This window comes from Pinus tabuliformis, chromosome 8, assembly GCF_031772625.1.
Source record: "Pinus tabuliformis cultivar Carrire ecotype Pingquan chromosome 8, CPIR1, whole genome shotgun sequence".
Taxonomy (NCBI): domain Eukaryota; kingdom Viridiplantae; phylum Streptophyta; class Pinopsida; order Pinales; family Pinaceae; genus Pinus; species Pinus tabuliformis.
The window spans coordinates 1,036,460,309-1,036,477,408 of record NC_142294.1 but is presented as its reverse complement, the minus strand read 5'-3'; positions in this window follow the sequence as shown (position 1 = coordinate 1,036,477,408).

The window sequence follows — 17,100 nt, the reverse complement described above, 5'->3', positions numbered from 1 at the left end:
AAGACAATGCATCATACTAGACTAGGGGATTTATGGACTTGATGTCATCTCATCATGAGTGATTTCATAAATAGGTACATGGATGATACATGGTGCATGCTAGAAGACTTGGTTGAGGTTAGACGAACACATGAAGCACACCAAGTAGAAAGTGAAGGAGACACGTGCACATCCATGGACCATGAAGAGAAAACCAAGATCATTGAAGACTCTGTGCACTTTTTCATCTAGAGGTGAAGCTATGGTACACCAAAGGCACACTCATCACTCAACAACACAATAGCTTGACACAAACAACACAACCAGCATGTGCATACCAACAGTGTCATGTCAAGTTGTGTCATGAGTCACCTAGGCCACATCACTATTTTTGGTCATACTATGTAATAAATGTAATGTAACATGGAAGTCCAAGAGACCCAAGGATGAAGTTAAGGATTCATGTAAATCGAAGAGTCATGTAAGTCAAACAATCATGAGGGAAGCTGAAGAGTCACAAGGGTGAGTTTCACCCTTCGCTATATATACCCCTCATTTGTACATGCAAAATACTTTTCACCTTGGCTCCTCCCACTTAGCCTTGAGAGTCTATAGTATTTTCTTTGAGGATCGAGCAGTGGATCCAATGCCCCACTATTGGGGTTAGTGATGTAATGGTGTATGAATGTGTCTTGTAACTTTCGCTTAATTTAGAAGCTTGTTCACAGGCCAACACATTTTCACACATGTATTGTATTCATTTGTAAGACTATTATTTGGACGCTTGTAAATCATGTTCCTATAACCTGTATTAAGACAATTGAACTATTTTAGTTGTTTTAATACATATGTTGTTGGAAATGTGTTGTATAAGTTGTTAACATTGTCTTTCTCGTGTGGACTATTCTGCTGCACACTCGACATATTCATTCTTCTAAGCTTGTTATAATGACCATCACACCCATGTGGAATATTCAGTTAGGTGTTTTAAGTGCTATCTTTTCAATGTGTGTTTGTGACTACTGCGTTTGTGTGGACTACTCTACCAAAAGCTACGCATGTCCTGCTATGTTGTGTGTCTCTAATAGAGTTGGGACTATTCCCTTTCGACTTGAGACTCACTCTCACCCTCTCCCTCTGTAGTGAAATAACTTAGACAAAAGTTACACTAAGAACTCACCAGGCACATGAGCCACACTATTTGAAGACTAAGTAAACCACTCTCAAGTGCCGACAAGCAAGAGCTAAGGCATATCTTTAAGGTCGTGTCAATCGGGAGATCATACTGGATGGAACTCCTACACCAAATGGTGTGAGTTCTAGTTGGGACTTCATACCGGCGAGATCCCCTAAATGTTGGTGGGTCCAATACCATCAACATTTCTAGCACTATAAGGAGGACTAGATGACAAGCTAAGTCCTCACAATCTATTTTGAATCTCCACATACTTATCATGACTAAACACATAATTTCTCTTTTGGAGTGTATGTATTAGGAAACGACTTTGAAATCTCAGAAGGGCTCTACATTGGTGTGCCACACTGCCCAAAAAATCTATTCACTCTCTCCCTCATCTGGTCACATAGATAGACCATGAATTAAATCATTTTTTTCATAAAGCACTCAATAAAGAAATTCTGAAATTATAGAAAGAACCTCATGAATCCATTGAGCAATTTCACACATGCATTTGTAATATTTCATATCGATTTCTTGAAGATGAAATTGATTGGGAGTTTCTCGATGGAATATTTAAGTATCTTCTTTACATATCCGAAAATCAACAATTCTTAGAATCATTCAAACCCCTCCCAAAATACCTCAATGTTATAGATGCCAAATCTAAGACATACGAGGTCATTGTCACAAGTGACTGTCTGTCCTCGTATTATCAAATAGCTCTAGATCCACAGTGCGAGATGGGAGAGGGTGCGCATACATATGTTGAATTGTCACATCCTCCAACCCCACCTTCTCTTAATGTTTGTGTAGATTTGGCTTGCAAGCCTGCTAGTTGTCTCATGAATTCATCCCTCAACCTCTGTCCCTGCATTCCATTGATTGTCTGTACTACCTTTTTTTCTTCCATTCCTGACTCCACACTTGTTGTGAACAAGGATCAAGCTGTCGACAGAGTTGATATTGTGTAACCAACCTGTGCTACCATTAATGATTATTATGTGTGGGAATCTAAAGAATAAACCATGGTGAAGGATGACTCCCTTCCATCCATGGCTCATCCCCTGTATCCTGACATGTCTTGTCACTCTGCCACTTTTGATTCTCCTCGTGAAATCTCATTTCCAGATGTTTCTACTTCCGATCATTCACAGGGCACACCTGATGTCAGCATGTCATTACATTGTGGAGAGGACACATCCTCCTCTGACAATCCATCCCATCTATCATCAGTCATTTCTGAAAACACAGAGGGCAAACATCGTTGTTTCTAATATACCCCTCTACATGATTCATCAAATCATGAGGATGTTGATGAACAACTTGAATTTTTTGATCGTGGTTGTCATGATCTCTATACTTCTTCATTTGATCACGATGTTGATTCACTCATTGCTAATCTTCCTAATCCACTGGTCTCCGACGATCTATTTATTGATGAATTGGAAACCCTGCAGATTGTCAAAAGCAATTCAACTTGGGCTGATGGTTATGTGAGGCCCTCGCTATCTTGAGGTTAGTTCCACTTCTGAACAGAAAATTTTCCAAGCACCCAAGGCTCCTCATCTCTCTTTACTTCGCATTGAAGATTAGCTAAACACAAAGATTTATCTTCCTCCACTTGAATCACATGATCCCATCGCTTATGCACTGGAGGAATGATACACAAAAATCAAACTTGCAAGGTGTAAGTTGTCTCTCTTTCTCATGTTTTCTTGTCTAGAGTGTGCAGGATTATCATTTGCACGTAGTCTGTCACAACACCATGTTTAGTCTTTAGAATTCCTATCTTGTGTATTCACTTTTTCTTTTTTGTGGATGTCTTAGAACTCAGAGCATGTTAAATCTTTCTTGTCCATTGGTTTACATGCATATTTTTCATGCCTTTGCCAACATTGGCCAGCCAATGCACCGATGGCTGCATTGGAAATATCACTTCACGTGAGTAGGCACATGCATTGTTTAGTAGAGGAGTAGGAGTAGTCTTCGCTTCTTGCTTTTCTTTGCTTCTTTGGTTTGCATGTTTGTTTGTTTTCTTACTTGGTTTGGATTGTTTAACTTGCTTACCTGTTTTTCTTTCGCTTTACTTCTACTTTTTTATTTTTTATTTTTGTTGAGTGTGGAGCCTGATTATCTTCTTTTTTTAGAGGTATCACTTCATTGGACCCCATTTCCTAATGTGGTGGAACCGTCGCCCATTTATGCATGCCGCCAGGGGGGGCGACGATGATTCTTTAGAGCCCCCCCTGGCAGGGGATTAGGGGCAGTGCCCTTGAAGCTAAAAATTGATGTAAAATTGCCTTGTAAAATGTTGTAATTTCATAGTCAATCTGACCCAATCATTAAAAGAAAATATGACACTAGAAGTTATGTTTAATTTAGGGTTTTTTTCCCTATAAGGAAAACCCTCACTATATATGAGGGAATTGTATTGTGGCTATGTAGATGTGTATTTCAAGCAAGAAAGAGAGAGGATATTATGTGAGAATGAAGAGGGAATTACAATGGATCTACTGTAGGTTGTATCTCTTCATTTTTGTTAGATAATAGAAAAGGAAGGATTGGTTGTTTCTCCATGGATGCAGCCCAAATTGGGTGAACCACATATATCTGTGTCTCTCTTGTTTTTATGTGTTTTCTATGTTTTATATTTCTGCAATATTTTTATGTGTTCCATTGCTTTGTAATATATTTTTTTCTAACAATTGGTATTAGAGCCAAAGGTATATTTCGTTGATAAACTCACAGGAGAGAAAGGTTCCTGGTTCGAGTGGAAGCAATGGCGGAAGATTATAGGTTTAGGGCCAAAAAGTTTAATGGCCAAAAATAGCAGCTGTGGAAGATGCGGATGGAAGATTTTTTGTATCAGAAAGATCTATACCTAACATTGAGTGGAAAGAAAAAGAAGCAAATGAGTATGACAGACACAAAATGGGATATTCTCGACAGAAAGGCACTTGGAACAATCAGTTGTGCCTAGCGCCATCGGTAGCCTTTAATATTTCAAAGGAAATGAAAATAGAAGGGTTAATGTTGACATTGGCCAAACCATATGAAAACCCTTAGCCTTAAATAAGGTATTTCTTATAAAGCATTTATTTAATATGATATATTAGAAGGTGGATCTGTTGCAGATAATTTAAATGAATTTAATATAGTTACCAATCAGTTAAGTTCTATAGGGGTAACTTTTGATGATGAAGTTAGGGCCCTGTTATTTCTATGCTCATTGCCAGAAAGTTGGAATGGTTTAGTTATGGCCATTAGTAACTCTATCTCTGGATCTAGTACTTTAAAGTTTGATGATGTTGTTGGTGCAATCTCTCGCGAGGAAATGTGATGGAAAAGCTCCGGTCAGACATCGGGTAATGATTTGAATGCAGAGACTAGGGGAAGAAAAATGGATCTATGCAAAATCTAAACTAGGGTTACTTATTAATGTGCGAAAGTAGATAAATCGACTGCGTTATGTCCGCAATTGCTAATCACAGGCCTTCGCAAAGGTCTGGAAACCATTTAACCTAGTTGCAGTAAAAGAACCCTAGGAGATTATCGATCTACGCAGAGGCAATTCCAAGGTGCTGGAAGACATCACACTAGTCTCGAGATGTAGAAACTTGGTTCTTGCATCCCACAATACTGCTTCGAGTGAGACTGCAGCCTGCACTATGTAGGTTGTTGCCAAAAAGGCCAGCAGTGTAGTGTTTTTTTGGTTGGCACAACTAACTCTGAACCTGGGTCAAGACCCCCGAAAGCGAACAAATGGTTACATTGTAGGACCAGGATCTGCTTAAAGATATGTGTGATGTTGCATCATTGGAATTTGACTAAGAAAGAGATTGAAAGTGGTCGGCGGAGAAGATTCATGAGTTCACGGCTCAAGAAAAAAAGAATCAATACCTTTCGAAGGAGGATTGGTTGAATAGATATTTTTATACAGAGGTACACAAAATCTTCTTCTGCACTTTCCCAATTAAACTATACGAGTAGTTAGCTAAGCTGACAGACAATCAAGGAAGGTGGAAGCTCGATAGTCCTATAGTGTGGACTCCATAAATGGTGTGACGACTAGAAGCCTCAGAAAACAAGATCGCATGTGCTCTCAATCATTGGCTTGATCAAATTCTGGGAGGATTTGTTACAAAATTTGTAGTTGGCACCTCGGTCAACTATAGCAAATAAGAGCGAAGATTCTTCAAGGGACAAAAAGGTAAGTATTTAAGGTCATTGAATACTTGGATTAAATGTTATTATGTGAAAATAAGGTAATTAAATTACCTTGATGTTCAAAGCTATGTGAAGTGGAATATTCTTTAGAAATTGTGAAAACTTGGGATCAGAGTATATCCCATTGATTGTACCTCCTTCAAGGGACAACGAAGGGGCAATGCAGACTACTCCACGAAGTGTTTTTCAGCTAATAACTCAGGGTATTCCTAGAAAACATCATCTGTCCAATCCACCTCCACTGTCACCTCCTCCACATACACCTTCGCCCACACCTCCACCTCCACAACCACCTTTCAACATGGTGAACGCAATGAAGATGGCGATCTTCAAGGGCATAGGAAGTGGAGATCCAAAGAAGTTCTGATTTGTGGCGAATGATATATGGATAATGCAGAAAATAACTGATGATAATATTAAGAAGGTGCAGTTGGTCACTGCCTTACAAGATTGCACTCTAACCTAGTACATTAAGTATTGTGCTAACAATCCTCATGCTTCGCTGGAAGAAACTCAGAAGACTTTGAACAAAGAGTTTAATAAGCCTAAATATGACTCACAGTCAATGATTGAATTTAAAGAGATCATGATGAAGGTTGAGGAGATGCCTTGGGACTTTAATTAGAGGTTGAAGTGCCAGATCAGACAAAGTAACATGCAGATCTCAGATATCCAGCATCACGACTGGTTTATCGCATCACTTTTTCCACACTTGAGAATTGCTCTGTCACAGTAGAAGACATCAACACATGCAGAGGTCCTAGAGATCACAATGAGGCTGCATGCATAACCTATTCAGGATATGAACCTAAGGGTGTAGCAGATTCACTCACAGTTATCAAGCTTACACCTAGAAGTATAGATTTTGAAGAAAGACAAGGAGACTAAGCTAGACGTGCATGCAAAAGTTTTGTGTCTGAAGTGCATGGGCCACGAGCACAATAAATATCATTGCCCTATGTATGCGAATTATATTACAGGAGGGGGTCCAATCCCCCTTAAGAAAAAGGCTCTAGTAGGGTCGAGCATGGGGGCTATGCTATGGTGTTCCATTTGTCAAGTCACTAGGAAACATGCGACAAATAACTGCCACTTTATTTAGAAGTTTGTTAAAACACCTCAGCAGTTATTCTATAATTTCTGCAAGTCTGTGGGCCATGATGAGCACCATTGTCAAAGCTATGAGATGATGATGGAAAGAACCCCTACATGATGTATGGAAGTGGAGACTCAGCCTCCAGATCAAGGCGCCAGAGGAGCATGCAGAGGTTTTTAGGCCCGAGGATGAGGTTAAGGAGGAGGACTTGGGAGAGGTCGAGGTCACATTATCTGCTACAACTATGAACAATCATGGAACTTTGCATGAGATTTCCCGAATCCTACCCACCCATCGTGTCAATACTGCAGACAGTTTGACCATACCATAGAAAATTTCCTGGTGTTAATAACTAATATGCAATAGAAGACAACACAGCCTATGCAAAATTTACATATGATGAGAGTTGGGCCCTGCAAGGAGGATCAAAGCATTAATATTGTGCTAAGAACTAATATGATGACTGTCCATAAAGCTTCAGAGAAGGAAGAGGGATTTAATCTTAATCACACTAAGGAAACATTCATGGAAGCTAAGAAGAGATTCACTAAGGCCTCCACCTCAGGAAGCTAGGACAAGATGAAAGAAACTAGTGCACCAATAGAGGTTGATCCTTCTGTACTCACTACCTTTTTGGATACCTACGTAAAGTTGTTGCGCAATAGCAAGGATGTGTAAGGACTGCAAGAATTAATAAATAAATGCAACAGTAAAGAAAAGGTTTTTTATGAACACCGTGTGGTTAGAAAAACGGTAAGTATAAGACACGAATAGGGCGAGATATATGGTTAACAGAATAGATAGGTGATTATGAAATGGACCAGGTCATCTCGGATTTAGGGTCTGATGCGAATGTTCTATTGAAATAGACATGGGAAATTATGGGGAGACCTGCACTGCAGTGGTGATCCAAGTGGATCTTGGTGGCCACCTGCCAAGTCCACCCGGACCCCCACCATTATTTCTCTCAGCATTTTCAGTTTCCTTAATTGTAGCGCAACTTACTATTTTTAGCAGTTTTTTCAGGTCCTGAACTTCCAGAGCCGTTTCGAGGCCCTAAATGACGTTTTTTTGGAAATCTAGGGCTCGGACAGATCTCAGATAGATCTTTCTAACAAGATATTGTACGCGTCAAAAGGAGATCGTATGCCAAAGTTACGACCCCGGGAAGTTGATGTACCAATTTACCCAAATGGGGCCCGCAGTCTGGCGTTTCATCTTCTAGGGTTAGGTTTTGGAATATTAAGGGTTTTCCATTGTTTCTCAACAATAAATAGGCCTTTGAGTCTCATTGTAAGACAGTTCAGAGGCATGTAGGCACCACATCTCTTCTCAGAGATAAGCTACCATTGCCCTAGCTGGTTTATTTCCATTTTTGTATGTAAGCATATTTCAGTATTTTACAGTAACAAAATGAAGTATTATTTCTGCTACATATTTGTCTTTATGGTTATCTCTGTATTTTATTGCGTTCCTATTTAAATCCGGATCAGTGGTATCAGAGCGGTCTGCTTTTTCTCTGTTTTTCTTTGCATGTCCCCAACGAGGTCGGGATATAAGGATTTAGGGCTTGAACTGGTTGAACCTTTGCGAGACCAGCCTCGCAAATCCCGATGACCTCCTATGGTGGATGAGAAGAAAGACGAGGGGGCAGGAGATCCTATCAAAATCTTGCTCGAAAAAGCCCTTGAGCAACAACGGAACGGGATGATGGACAATTTTTCCCAAATCCTTCAGCAACTACCTAGAAGTGATGCATTGGCTTCTAGCCACTACTCTGGAAATGCCACGCCCTTTAAGGTACAAGTTAATTTTGAAATCCCCATATTTGAGGGTTAGATAGACGTAGATGCCGTAGATAAATGGTTAAATCTACTGGAGGATTATTTTCAGTTCATGAATTTTCAAGTTGAGAAAAGATTATTTTCGCTCTTCTCAAAGCAGCCCCCCACGTCAAGAACTGGTGGGAAACCTACTGCGAGCAGAAGGACGAAAATATCGGCTCACTATTTTCAGCCACACCCACCTGGAATTCATTCCAGGATGCCATCAAGGACTAGTACTACCCTGTCGGAAGCTATGAGGATGAATACATAAAATGGACCACACTGCGGCAGGGAAGGGACCAAGAAGTGCCGGAGTTCACCAATATTTTCCATACCCTTTGCACAAAGTTGGGTATCAAGGATACAGAGCAACATTTGATACTCAAATACCGCGGCTGCCTACACAAGTACATCCAGGAAGAAATACAATTCCTGAACATCTCCTCACTCAGCACAGCGTACTGATATGCCATCAAGGTCGAGCAAAAGTTTAAACAAAAGAAGCGAGACTTTGGATCTGCGAATCTGAAGCAAGGGAAAGGTGCCCCTAAAACACAGAACAAAGGACAAATCTAAGGCAGGGCAACCCAAGACAACCCGCCAAAGCTGCAAGCGAAGAACAGTGCCGTGAAGATTAAAAGGGACACGGGAAAATGGTGTGAGATCCATAAGAGCTCCACTCACAACACCAGTGAGTGTCGGGCCAAGCAGTCACTGGTGGCTGAGCTAAAGGTTCCAGAATCAGATGCATGTTCCGACTCTGAGTTAGAACCCGACAAGGGGAATGACAAAGGGAAGTAGATCATTGACATGGATCCCAACACCATTGTTGCTACCGCCAAGATCCAGAAAAATGAATCCGAAGATCCAGAGGAGGAGGAGCATCTCTTCCACTCCCAGATGTGGGTAAAGGACTCCCTGCTATAGTTCATTGTTGATAGCGGGAGCCAAAAGAACCTCATTTCAGCAGAGGTCATGGAGCGGTTGGGCTTACCAACCACAACACATCCACAACCATACACCATCGGGTGGCTTCACCAAGGACGGGATCTTCGCGTGAGACAACAGTGTCACCTTTTGTACAACATCAAGCCCTTCACGGATGAGTTATTGTGTGACATTGCTCCCCTTGAAGTTTGTGATGTATTAGGACAACCATACTTGTGGAAGCGACATGCTATGTATGAATCAAGGCCCCGTGTTGTTATTGTTACATTGGGGAATAAGTTGTACAGGATACCAGAGGTAGCACCGTCTACCGCCATCTCTTTTATTATTGCAAAAAAATGTAGTAAGCTCATTTCCAAGACTGGGAAATTTGTTTTCCTAATGATACGCCCTCAAGGAAAGAAGAAGATGGTGGCCATCGCCTCTAGACAGGACCCCTCCGCATGACAATTACAGATGGATAAGGTCGTGAAGGAGTATGAGGACATCTTCACCTCCCCGTAGGGGTTCCTCTGCACTGTCAGGTAGCACTCCATTGATCTAACCCCAGGTGCGCCACTACCCAATGGACCAATTTATCGGTGCTCCATTCTGGAGAACGATGAAATCAAGAGGTAGATTCAGGAGCTGCTGCAGAAAGGTCACATCCGTCCGAGTTCATCACCTTGTTGGAGCCCGATTGTGTTGGTACAGAAGAAGGATGGGACTTGGAGACTCTGTATTGACTATCGGGCGCTGAACAAGATCACTGTCCATAATAGGTACCCGATCTCGTGGATTGATGAGCTCTTGGACCAACTAAAGGGGGAAAAATATTTCAGCAAGATCGATCTGAAGTCAGGATATCACCAGGTACCAATCGAACCCTCTAATATGTGGAAGACTGCCTTCAAAGCCAAGGAGGGCCTCTTTGAATGGTTGGTTATGCCTTTCAGATTGACGAATGCTCCTGCAACCTTCATGAGGCTAATGGAAGACATCTTGCAGCCATTCACCAACTCATTTGTAATGGTATACTTGGATGACATTCTGATCTTCAGCCAGAGGTTGGAAGAGCACCTCCACCACATCCGACCGGTTCTTCAAACACTGCGGCAACATAAGCTATGTGCCAATTTGGAGAAATGCACTTTTGGCATGACCCAGGTTCAATATCTGGGATACATTATTGATGAACAAGGGGTGCATGTGGATTCGACCAAGATCCAAGTCATTCGGGATTGGCCATCTCCAACCACTCTGACAGAGCTCTGCAGCTTTCTAGGTCTTTCCAACTTCTACTGCAGGTTCGTGTTGGGGTTTTCTCATATCACTTGGCCCTTGAGTCAAGTCACCAAGGGAGGAGCGAAAGCAAAGTTCTTTTGGTCTGAATCTCAATAGAAGTCATTCATAGAGTTGAAAGATCGCCTCTGCACGACACCAATGCTCGCGTTACCAGATTTACAACAATCATTTCAGGTCGAGACAGATGCCTCTGACTATGCTATTGGGGCAGTCCTTACTCAACACGGGCATCCAGTGGCATATCACAGTGAAACACTTTCAGACACCATCCGGAAGTATCCCACTTATGATAAAGAGATGTATTCCATTGTGCAGGCCTGCCGACAATGGAAGCATTACATTTTGGGGAAGGAAACGGTCATCCACACAGACCACCGACCCCTGCAGTTCATACAGACTGAAGGGAAATTGCAGAATGATCGCCATCAGAAGTGGTCTACATATCTGCAACAGTTCCATTTGAATATCAAGTATAAGAAGGGAAGCACCAATAATGCTGTAGATTTCCTCAGTCGACCACCAATCATGGCGTTAACCACCGTGCTCAACTCTTGTGGGCACGAGACTTCTGATTGGCCAATTCTCTACAAAAGCGACCCAGAATTTGGTCAGACATACCAGACACTCTTGGGGGGTCGGCATGTTACACAACAATTTGTCACCGTCCCTGCTACCCTTGTCCCGTATCTTGAAGGACTCATTCCGGGACTTATGAGAAGTGACATGACCTAAAAACACTTGCATTACATTCCTCTGAACATGAGCTTTGTTTGCCCTGAAGACATCTCCTGCTGAAAAACCCTAAAAACAACTCTTTTTCCATTGGCGCGGTTTCATAGTTCAGAACTCGCACCAAGGGGGGAAATCCTCTCAAGAGGGCGTGCCAATTAGCGCTCTATCATAGACCCTCACCCGTGCCAACCATATTAAGAGGTGTTTTTTAAAAATAAATGGTGGAAGCTTCGTCCTAACAAATTCCTGGACTGCTATCTATCTTGAGTTGGGTGGTTTGGCTATGGATTTCCATAGAGAGGAAGTGGTTTGCCACCTCTCATGGAAGCTTCCTTGATGATAGGGCCAATCCCATGATTATAGGGATCCCAACTCCCCTTCCTCCATAAAAGCTTGCCCATTTCCTTTGCAAGCTAGTTTTTGAGAGTTCCATAGTTCCAGAGTTCCATAATTCCAAAATTCCCAAGAGCTTCATGCTGCAAGAGCCTTCTTGATTCCCTTAAGGCCAAATCCAAGCAAGGATACTATTGTCTAGATCCGAAGAGAGAGGCTTTTCCTTATTCCCAACAGGCTTTGTGAGACATGTTCTGTTGACAACCTGCCAAAGGAGAATCCAACGTTAGAACATTGGTTGTACTCTCCTTTGATTGATTATTAATGAATGACTATTGGTTATGGTTCCACTCTTGTTATTATTTATGAGGATGATGAGTTATGTCTTTTCTGACTGACATATAGTTGCGTATACTGGATTTTATGCTTGCGTTTGTATTGTTTCTTGCATGTGCAGGTGTCCATTCACGGAGATCGTGAGGATTGTGATCTGTCGGAGCAGAGGAACGAGAGCACCACCTCTTCTACGAACAATAGTATCGGAATCTAGGTAGGATTTCATCATTGGTCTATTTATTTGCAACTACGGACTTGCGCTATAGCGTTTGACGGTTGTTGCTAGACCCGGTCTAGGCTAGTGGGGATCGCCTCTATCCACAGAGGGGATTTACCTCTTCAACAATTTCTCTGGAACGTTGCCATCAAGAACTGAAAACTGCACACGGGGCTGAAAAAGAGTCAAGACACACAATCAAACGGCCAACAAGCAGAATCTAGCAGGGCGTGTGATCGCAGGTGATTTAATTTTTACCACATTGAAATTAAGAAACTTCACCGTTTCATATTTTAAGAGTCAAGAAACGGATAAAAGGTGGCTCTATCACTTTCAGATTTGAAGCAAGCGTGAAAGGACAAGCGCTCGGTGATCCTTTCAAATTTAGGGAGTCAGAAAAGATCGAATGACTACTCAGGGATACTAGGCAAAGAGGGTGTACCAAATAACCGTGAAATGCAATATACACCTTGGTTTTAGAAATGAAAAATAAATCAACCAAGGATTTTCGGTACGTGCAGGCAATCTCCCCGAATGCTGTGTTCGGTGTATCACAGGTATAGGGCAGCAGACTCGGCTTCCTATGGATAAAGGATGATAACCTAGTGGGGTCTCCCCATATACTCGATGGTACGTGGGAGCACAATTCCGTACTAGACCACTATTGAGTCACAAAAGGAGGAATCACCCAACCTTGAGTGGAAACAAAAGTGACTAGGTTTAACGACGCCAGAGCACGTCTCTAGCCTAGACCTCTAAATATGTTTCGTTAAATTCCAATGCTGCCTTAGTGTAAATTGAGTAGATTTTAATGTTTATCTTCAATTACGTTTCAGTTTTCAGGCCCTAGCGAATGTAGTATCTCAAAATCTCCTAAATGCAAGCTATATGCCATAGTATATCATTTTATTCGATGAACGCTAACTATAAGAGAGTTGAGAGTTTTCACACACACAAAATGATCAGAAAACAACCAACGATATCTCTAATGTAGCTAATGGAAATCAAAAATCTTTTCTTCAAAGTCACTAATCACTAATAACAATGAAAATCTCTAATTCACATTAACTAATGAAAAGCAAAAGAGATTTTTATTTATTTATTTTTCAATGTTAAGGGAAAGATGCACTAAACAAACTGAAAAACTAATGAAAAGAGAGAAATCTGAGAAATGATGATAAGAGAGAAAAAACAAGCAAATTTCACTCAATGCAAGCACAATCAGATCCCTAAATTGACAAAGCAGTCCTTCAAAACCAAGAAAAATCCCAAAGACACAAATGAGCCGTGTAATCTAGGCCCAAAGTGAAACAAGGCAGAATTCAAGTGAAAAAGAGATTAGTCACTCAAACAATGCAATGAAATGATCAACAACTACTAAACGAATGCAGGGGAGCAATCAGAAAGTTGACTGGACCAATAAAAGACCAAAAACTCCTAAGGAGGGCTCGACACACAAAGCCACTAGATGCCCTAGGGCTAAAAACGTGAAGTCGATGGAAAATGGCAAACAACCAAAGGATGAAGGTTAAAACTAGTCAAACAGGACTCCAACACACTCAAGCAGTCGAGAAAATGTAACCAAAATCAAAGACCAGGCTCAGAAGTCTTAAAAACAAGAAAACCTTAGCAGTCCCCAGTCCTGGCGCGACTGTCAGGCTGAAACTAGCGCCTTTTAAGAATTGGCGCGAGTGATATATTGACAACTGGTGCCAATTGGCGCGACTGTTACGCGAAAAAACGCGCCAGTCAAGTTTGCTGTGTCAAAATGAAAAATAAGCAATCCAAAACCAGACCAATGATAACCAGGCAAACCAAGAAGCAAAAACAGAAAAAGAACCCAGCCCAAGAGGCTGACCAAGCAAGCAAAAACGAGAAACAACCGAAAAGGCAAGACAAGCTCCAAGCTGTTCAGTCCGTAAACCAAACCGGAGATTGACTGAAGTGGCATTGATCTACTTCGCTAATGCAGAGCAATAGCATTTCGAAGGCTACCTGGCCATACTTCAGGCTCCATCTATAGTTTACAAATCAAACAACAAGTTGAGATCCCCAGTGGAGTCGCCAAATTGTTGAAGAGGTAAATCCCCTCTACGGACAGAGGCAATCCCTACTAGCCCAGACTGGGTCTAGCAACAAACGTTAAATGCTATAATGCAAGTCCCTAGTTGCAAATAAACAGACTAGCGATGAAAGCCTACCTAGATTCCAATGCTATTGTTCGTAGAAGAGGTGGTTCTCTCGTTCCTCTGCTCTGGCAGATCACAATCCTCACAATCTCCGTGAATGGACACCTGCACATGCAAGAAACAATACAAAGGCAAGCATAAAATCCAGTATACGCAACTAAATGTTAGTCAGAAAAGACATAACTCATCATCGTCATAAATAATAACAAGAGTGGAACCATAACTAATAGTCGTTCATTAATAATCAATCAAAGGAGAGTACAACCAATGTTCTGATGCTGGATTCTCCTTTGGCGGGTCGTCAGCAGAACATGTCTCACAAAGTCTGTTGGGAATAAGGACAAGCCTCTCTCTTCAGATCTAGACAATAGTCTCCTTGCTTGGATTTGGCCTTAAGGGAATCAAGAAGGCTCTTGCAGCATGAAGCTCTTGGGAATTTGGGAATTCTGGAACTCTGGAACTATGGAACTCTCAAAAACTAGCTTGCAAAGGAAATGGGCAAGCTTTTATGGAGGAAGGAGAGTTGGGATCCCTATAATCATGGGATTGGCCCTATCATCAAGGAAGCTTCCGTGAGAGGTGGCAAACCACTTCCTATCTATGGAAATTCATAGCCAAACCACCCAACTCAAGATAGATAACAGTCCAGGAATTTGTTAGGATGAAGCTTCCGCCATTTATTTTTAAAAAACACCTCTTAATATGGTTGGCGCGGGTGAGGTTCTATGACAGAGGGGTGCGCCCTCTTGAGAGGATTTGCCCCCTTGGCGCGAGGTCTGAACTGTGAAACCGCACCAATGGAAAAAGAGCTATTTTTAGGGTTTTTCAGCAGGAGATGTCTTCAGGGCAAACAAAGCTCATGTTCAGAGGAATGTAATGCAAGTGTTTTTAGGTCATGTCACTTCTCATAGGTCCCGGAATGAGTCCTCCAAGATACGGGACAAGGTTAGCAGGGACGGTGACAAATTACTGTGTAACAGATGCCCCCTAAAGCATGAGGCCCGAGAGAGAGAGAGGGGTGAAATGCTTTACGAGAACATGTCCAACTGAAAACACTACCACTTGGAAAACCTGCATGGATAAGTACAACCGATATCTCAAATACATGAAATGTGTGGTATGGGCACAGCCATCCATAGCAGAGTACATAATAATCTAGATCCAAGGTATGGGCGCAGCCATCCAGCGAGGATCGATAAATAGACTCGGGCATGGTCACAGCCATCCAGTGAATGAGTCATGTAACAATCATAGTAATCCACAAAACCGCAGCCTGGATTCCAACAAACAAAATCCAGGGTCTTGCACTCCATCTCGACCCAAACAAAGTACAAGTTCAAGCATGCGAATATATGAGCTGAAGTCGAACATGCAGGAACATCGTCTGATTACCAGCGAATGATGGAAGTTGTTAACAGACGCGAGAGGTACCACCAATAATGACAATGGCCCTCAAGGTACTATAGGTACAATCTACGGCGTGTGAATCAGTGAGCTGGCATAAAACACCCGTAGAATCATTCGATCGGAGGCCAATGATGAAAACTTCGCGTTGAATGCGAAGAACCTGCCATTGAGGCATGCAGGCTCCAAGGCGCCAGAAGGGAGTCTCTAGATTAGCTTCCTGGATAATGAGCTGAAGTCGACAGGAAGTGACCTTGACTGAAGGTGGGCCATAGTGTTTCCCACAGCACCGACGCGAGACAGAGGAAGATAATGTTTTTGTGAATCAGGATCATATGAGTTATCAGAGGGAGGTTGATAATTTGTAGAGGTCAACTTCTCTTGAACATATCAGTGGCACGACAGTGGACATGGCAGTATTTGACATCAATCGATCAGAGGTCATGGTGACAAGGAAAAGAGCAGATGAGAGGTCAAACAGGATCACCCAAACCCACAGAGGCAAGTGAAAAATGAGATGAGATATCCCCACCCTGACACGAATGTAGACAAGTGCCATGTTCAAGAGCGACATACTTCTGACACGACAACAATTCTGGTTCCATTTTCCCCACCATTTTTGGCAAGTAACCCGATTATTTTTATTAACAAGCTTGAAGGGGATAGCATATGCTTTTAATATCAGGTCGCCCTTCGGGTGAATCCATCCCTGTACATTTAACGAGCCCTAGGAAGGAGAGACTCAAGTAACATCATTTCGACTGAATCCAATGTCATCAGAGTTTAACGGGTCTGAAAAAGGGAGAACTCGGCGTCTTTTCATGTTTAGAGAGTTTGAAAAGATAGCAGAAAAGAAAACTCCAGGGGTTTCCTTTTTTGTAGAGTTGTGTCTCTCGAGCCCGAAAAAGTATAAAACGATACTCGAAAGAACCGCCCAACCATTACGATCGAGGAGTACTTTTTGTAAGTAGTAACTTCAACCTGAAAAAGTAAAAAAGTGGTTAGAAGCACGTCGTTTCATAGCCAATAACGAGCCTGAAATGGCAAAAGCCCGACAATATTTTTTATGTTTAAAGGATCGAAAAAAAAAAGAGCTTAAAGGTGACCGCCTCTCGTTTCTTTTAACGAGTCAAGAGGGAAACTTGGCCATCTTTTCATGTTTAGAGTGTCAGAACAGAGCTAAAAGATGACTCCGAAATGACTTTTTCATGTATTTACCGAGTTCGAAAAAGTATAAAATGTAACTCGCTTCACTGTTTAAGTCGCATAAAAACCTGTTGCTGCACAAAAAGCAAGTGTAAAACCCATTTTTAACAAAAAATATATTAAAATATTTAGAAAAATAACTT